Here is a 7,305-nt window from a genome sequence, read left to right as displayed (position 1 = left end):
AGCTGTAGATTCTTGCTTTTAAAACAAGTGAGAAAATCTGCCAGTGTGCAAAGATGATTTGAACCTTTTTTGAACAAATCAACTTGTTTCAAGAACTTTCTGGAAATGAGTGTCAGTATCTTGAAACAACACAGAATAAGGCAGCACACTGCACTAGAATACAGAAAATGACACTCAATTTGAGAAAATTCCTGAAAAAAGTCTATTCTTATTGGAAAAAGACTTTTAAGAAGATGTGACCACGGAGGAATCTCAAACTCAATCATACAGGCAGTGGATGTCACTATAAGGGGAACAGTTTGATTGGTGGCACAGTTCAGCTTTTTGAACTTTACTTTCAGAGAGAGCTCCTAAAGATAAACTGTTCAAAACGTGATCTTTTTCCACAGACAGACTCATTGCCAAATGATAATTTGCGAGTTCACCTAGTTTCATTTTGGTGATTCAAATGTATTCAAGGGGTTCAAAAGTGCTATCTGTGAGTCTATGAACCCACCAGAAAGCCTTGGGAGAAGATGTATCGTATGATAATTTAGAGGATTTTTTACAGCTACAATGTTTTGATCAGAGATCAGCCCTTAAAAACACAGAGGTCCCTTCAAAGACAGTGTTAGTGATTTGAATCCAAGCTCACGCGCTGTAAGCTGCTCTGTATGGCGGCTTTAGCCTAATGCTTTGAATACAAACGTAAAAATATACAATGGCTCCAGTTGTGGCGATGCATCAAAGAAGAGATTTCAAGGTTCTGGGTTCAAGTCCAGAGCAAAATGGCTATGAAATCGGAGTGAAAAAATATCATGTTACTGGGCTCTCTACAAAATTGATGACTTGTGGGATGTGAGGGAAGTCAACATGGCATTTTTTTGCTTTTTCTTCTCCCTTATTCACACAGTGCTGCAAAGCCATGTGTGCAACAGGGTTGAAAAAAAGCAACACAGCTCTACACTGAACTGAAAGCTTTTCCCTATACGGTTACAAGAAAGATGGGGGCAACAGAGCTGATGCACCTCTTTTTATTCAGAGTGTGGAGCTAATGGAGCAGACATGGACACTCCATTGACACTGTAACATGCACACACCCACCCACACCATGCATACTCAGCATCTGAGAGTCTTTGTACAAAGACACAGGTGGACACTTAAAGCAGGTAGAGCGTGTGTGTTTGTGTGTTTGTCTGCATGGTTTTAATGGTTTGAAGCAATATCAAGCACGAGTGAGTCTGCATCTAAGCGATAGCATTAATAGCATATCTGTGAATATAGGTGTAAAAACACTGTGCTGACCGGCTCACATTAAAGAGCTAGGTGTTTACGGCTATGTGTGTGGGTGATGTGCAGTGTGTTTATGTCGAGCTGGCACAGATGAAAGACTGATAATCAAAGAGGGGTTTGATCGGCCGTGTGCACCGTGCGAATGAGTGAATGAACGTGGAAGATGAATGCAAAAAAAGCGTGTGATCGTGCTTGCTGTAGCATCCTTCTGACACATCCAACACGACGTTAACATATTCTGAAAAGTGTTTGAAATACCCCCTTAAAGCTGCTACCATCAATATCTGAGCCACCCATCGATTTTCATGCACCTGAGCGCATTATTTCCCATATTTACTCACAATGATTTGCTAACCAGCGGCGGCGGGGCATCAAGCAATTCCACTGCATCAAGTTAATGTCATTGACTTTCCTTTAGCATTGTGATTGGAATTCACTTCCCATCTTAATTACCTCAAATTAAAGTGGAACTGAGCAGCGCATTTGACTTTACAACAACCCATTTCTACTTGATGGAAACGTCAAAAAAGAAAACTCCCAGGAGAGCTTGCAGTATAACATTTTAGCCTCCCTGCTACCTCCCCCAGCAGCACCCTGCGCTTTCATGTCTCTCCCCTGGGAGATTCTGCAGACCTTCAAATCTCCATCTTCTCTCCTTTCATCCCTCTGTAAGTCTTGCTCGCTCGCCCATATGACCCCCCCCGTCGGCTTGTCCATGTCATGGTCGGCTGGTCAGGCATGGTCGGCTTATAATTCTTTGATCGGCGCTCTGATCGCTTCCATCAGTGCCAGGGGCTCCAGCTGATTACAGAAGAAATGGATCTGATTTGGACTCTGACTGCGGGCCAAACACCTGCTCAGGCCCGAGGAAGCGATAGAAGAGGAGGTGCAGGCGAGATGAAACTGACGTCCAGCTAATCGGACAGCAAGGCCATCTGCGATTTTGGTCTGTGGTGGTGAACGCACATGGATGTGGCTTGTACCATGAACTCTCAGCTCCAACAATAGCTGATCCCCAATCTGACTCATTTGTGATGCAGAAAGCAGGAGCAGTGTTTTTGGCCTTTAATGTTTTTTATTACAGGATAATACTCCCCTAACCCATGAATTGTGAAAAAAAAGATTCTCACCTCTCTCTTCAAAGTTAGCGACTAGCTAGTGAACAGTGACGGATTTAGCAGCTAAAGAGCCAGATGTTTCCCTCATAAAGGTTAGAAACCAAAGCAGAGCTGAAGGGGGGATACATATTGGACTTACATTCACCATGTGGAGACAAACACAATTCCAAATCAATGCAAATTTTGCTGTTTGCTAACATGCTAGTCATGCCACATGCCAATATTAAAGGAATGAATGTATGAAATCCATTTGCAGCCATCATTATCTACCTCAAGGAACTGAAAGCCACTCCCAAAGAAATGCACGAGTTTGAGTGGAGGGTTTCTAACTGTTCATAGATGATTCTAATCAGCGGTTTTCAACCTTGTGCCCGGGAGGTCCATGGCTTTATATCTAGCCAATCACCTCAGCAGCTAATTTCGCTCACTGCATTTGCATGGTAAAAGGCGCTAATCAGTAAAATGAGCAGATCTGGTCATGTGCTAGGCCTACTTATAGAACTTGTTTCAGAAACTTTCCACCGTGATAAAATATTAAAGTCAGTTCTTTATAATATAACGTTTTAAACGTGATAATATCAAATATTGATTGGATTGAATATTGATATTTGAATTAATGCAATGATAAGGTAAAACAAATGAGGGAGGTCAGCATCCTGAGCCAGAGTGAGAAAGATGGCGTCAGAAAGATTGTTACAAAAATGGATGAGATCAGCTTATTTTTTTTTGACAGGGTGATATACATTGACTTACAGAAATAACTATTAAATCAGCACATGACAACATTAAGTTAACTGTTTCTAGCTTAAGTGTTGAAAGTGGCTGAATATAACATTGACCATATTACATATTATTAGATAATATGTCCGTCTGTTCTCAGTGTCATAGAGGAAGTCATATAATAGTCATATGATGTTATATAGGATACCACACTACTGAAAACTGCAGTGAGAATACATTTGTTGGTAAGAGATTCACAATCTAACTACATTAACTGATCCTTTAACCTGATTGTGGAAACCAGTTCTACTTATGTGCGAGCAAACACTGTCTGTATTTCCCCCTCTGTGTCTCTCCATCTACTGCTCCCTCTCTTTTTTCGACCTTGTGCTGTCAGCTCTGCGTATGTTGTTTTTGATGAGCACACAGGAGTGCAGTGAGAAACGGTAAAAGCCACGTGCACTCTGCCCTGCCTTGACCCGACTGCCCCGTGTGCAGGCCAGGGGGATGCTGGGATAGCGCTCTGACCTGTCATCAATGTGCTGTGTGTGTGTGCCAGCCCATGATCACCATGTGGTCACAGGTCGATCAGCTTTGCTCAAGGCAACGGACTGGCTTATAAAACAGCAGCCTAACACACATATCCACACACACTCACACACACACACACTCACACACACACACATTCATTCAGACTACATTGTTTTTGTTGCACATTTACTGTACATACTGAATATTTATGCTGCATACAGAAATCCACTACCACATATATATGCATGCATGTATTCACACACACATTCCTGTGAAGCATACATGCACATATGCTCTACACATAACATAAAAGGAATGCTTTATCACGTGTCATATGCACAGCCGCAGATGCACATACACTTCTTGCAACCTGCTCCTCACACACCAGTGCACTAATCAAATCACTCCGGCAAATATGCTCTTTTCCCCCGCCAGCCAGATTCAGACAAACAAAAAAGCTGACAAACTTTCTCTGTTGTATTTCAAAGCTCATTAAAAAGTATTCACTGCTGTACGATTTAGCGCTGTAATCAGCTCTGAATAATAGAAATGGTCGTATTGACGCCTGCGGGCACCCGACGTACTGTCTCATTTCGGAACAACAACCGCTGGGCGTGTGAATGCAAAACACTATGACACACACACACGCCCACGCACACACTATCTCCCTCTCGCCTTGGTTTCTCTCTCTGGCTGCCAGTCTCTGAACACTCTCAGTGTATTCTGGCTTGGGGAGGCCGCCTACTACGCTCCTAGGGGGGCTAATTGTCCGGTAGCGCTCTTTCGCTTTACCTCCCACTCTCTCTGTCCTTTCCCCTCTCCTCAGCTACAGTCTTTGAGTGTTTCTTTCGGGAAGAGTTCAGGAGTTCACGCTGAGCCAAGGGCTGTGGATCTCAGTGAGGTGCCACAGGGCAGAAAGGTTACACCTAGCTGGACTCCTATAGAAACAGCCCACATGCCTCAATGGTGGGCAAGTGGGGAAAAAGAGAGGGTTACACTGACAGAGAGATGAATAGAATGACAACCGATTGAAGAGAAAGGGACTGTAGTGTAAATGTTAGAAAGACTTTGTGGGCTGAGGCTTTCATGGTAAAGTTTCTTATTTATCTTGTGTTAGAACTTTCCAAGTAGCCTTGCAGTATTTGGAAGTTATTTCATAGTCACATGTTCCATAAGCCATCCAAACACATATGGCCACAACCAATCTCTAAGGCTATCTCAATCTCTAACGCTAGATGGTCCATATAAACACTCGTTCTGCATGCATCAGCACTCAGCACTGCAATCTTACTGCTACACCACTACCTGCTTTCAGCATTTTAACTCCTTAGACCTCCCCAGCCGCTTCCTGTATTAGCATTTAGATTTAGCTGAATTTAGAATGTTTCTCTCAATATGTGTTCATGTTCCTCAGATGTCTCTGCTGTGGGATTTGTGAGCTAAGGGTTGGTCCGTGTCAAGCCAGCTCAGAGCGTCACATGAGCAGAGCCACATCTCCAAACTAAAATACCTATTATTGTTAAAGGAAATGGTAAAAACTTGACCTGAACTGCTTTCTGGTCATTATGATTCATATTTTTAATAGTGACATTGTACTCTTACTGTAGTTTTGTAGTAATCGTAGAACAGTCAAACTTATTTGGAAGAAAAGCAGGATATGTATTTTGGATTTATCTCAAAATAAATCAGGTTCTGGTAAATCACAGTAAAAAGACAAACATTATAGGACAATCTAATGTGTGATTTCTTGCATTAACTGTCAGAATTCTAGTTGGTTCAATTGCTGGGTAATATTAGCATCTGAGCCTCAAAAATTTTACTTTTTGTCCACTGGCCAAATGGCTAGTGAGTATTTTTACCATTATTTTTGACGAGTAAAGCAGGTCCGCTTGCATATTTTACCAGTATTTGGCTAATGCTAAGGCTGGTGCTAATGTTGTGCCCTGCACGCCTGTGTGTGAGGGATGCTGTGACTGTGTTTTACCTGTGAGAACTGTGAGTGATCAACTGCCTGGTGCACGGGGCATACAGAACAGTCAAAAACCTTGCCACAGTGTTTGTGAGCTGTGTGCACAGCTGCTGTGTTCACTGTTGATGGTTGACATGTAAAGTAACAGGAAGCGTGAGTTTGGTGACCATCCTGTGCAGTTTATAACTCAATGTACTACTGCTTTTTCTTTGCTGTTTAACTTTTCATTCATAAGCCCTTTCAAATCCCTGGAGGGCAAGCAAAAGCTGTAAAGGAAAATAATGTGAGACACTTTCCCCTGACTCATCAACGACTAACAAAGGAAGTTGCCCTTGAGCAAGACACTTAACCTAGCTAGATTCAATGTGCTCAGTGACTGAGAGAAGTATGTAGGAATAGCAATGAAAGAGTTGAGTTTCTGGTACTGGGCAGTTCCCAGTGGCCAAAATTAGCAGACTGTGGTTATACTGGGCAGCTCCCAGGAATGAATGTGCATTACTGTAAAAAATGCACAGCAGTACATTTCCGAAGATGCGTGTGCACACTCAGCAGAAGCAAATCCTTCCCTGGATGAATAAATGTATAAAGAAATCTGCCAACGACAGCTATCGGATCAGTTAGCGGAATCAACGGTCATCAGCTAAAAATGCACCTAGCAGACACTCAGTGCAGACAGATATTTGTTGACGAGAAGAGAAGAGAGGAGAGTGAAAGGTGAGAGGAGTGAAAAGAGAGTGGTGGGCCTCGGAGCTCTAAACCCAGGGTCTATTAGAGCCTGATTGGGCCCATTAGGAGGGAAAGGCGATATGTGAACCGCGAGTAGCGCTCCTCTGGCCTGGCTCTGCATTAACCACTGCCTGCTCTCTACTTTGTTGAACATATGGGCTGATCGATAGCAATGAGGAAGGAGGGAAGGAGGGCAGGAGGTGGCGAGGCGAGCAGGAGAGAAAAGAGGTCCAGGTTTACGGGAAGATAAACCAGGATCGATAGAGAGACAAGGACTGCTGCTGCGTGGAGAGAGAGGACGGAGGAATGCGAGATGCGGCAGGTTCACACTCGTTCACCTCATCAAACCAGACAGAGGGGAACCTATGTGTGCGTGCCAGGACGCTCGGGCAAACATCATCTCTTGCTTGTGTGTATACGTGTGTGTATGTCAGTACACTTACAATTGGCGGCAGAGGGCTCTTTCATGTTTACTGCAACAAAGATAATTTATTGTACCCTCTCAAAGGAAGGCCATAACTCTAATAAGCACTGATGTGATTAATCCTAAAAGCATTTCAGCATAACGTACATTACCACAGCACTAATTCCATCAGTAAAACAACGTGTCATGCTCATCAATCTGCTGCACTTTTTTATAGAAATGCTTCTGTTCTCATTCACTAAATAATTCCAGTCTCTTTCACTTTGCCATTTTGTTTCTGGAATAATGTTAGTTTACTGAGGATGCTTCACATTAAAAATCTACCAGGAAAGAGCAAGTTTATGCCTTTTTAATTAGAGATGTCCGATATTGGCTTTTCTGCCGATATCCGATATTCCGATATTGTCCAACTCTCAATTTCCGATACCGATATTACCCAATACCGATATATGCAGGCTTTTTACACCAAAACTGTTAGGTAACAACATAAAACACAGACATATCTCCTATTGGGGTGGATTAACCACATTATGCCTTAATTTTAT

At 42.8% G+C, this 7,305-nt stretch overlaps 1 protein-coding gene across 3 annotated transcripts in view; it reads right to left on the bottom strand.

Moving 5' to 3' along the window:
• The window catches only part of sema4c (sema domain, immunoglobulin domain (Ig), transmembrane domain (TM) and short cytoplasmic domain, (semaphorin) 4C), an 87,658-nt gene that overhangs the window by 50,057 nt on the left and 30,296 nt on the right, over positions 1 to 7,305 (bottom strand). The window lies entirely within an intron of this gene.

This window comes from Morone saxatilis, unplaced genomic scaffold, assembly GCF_004916995.1.
Source record: "Morone saxatilis isolate NCDOM2014 unplaced genomic scaffold, NCSU_SB_2.0 Contig16, whole genome shotgun sequence".
NCBI lineage: Eukaryota > Metazoa > Chordata > Actinopteri > Moronidae > Morone > Morone saxatilis.
The sequence above is the reverse complement of the archived record's forward strand: the minus strand, read 5'-3'. Positions and strand labels throughout refer to the sequence as shown.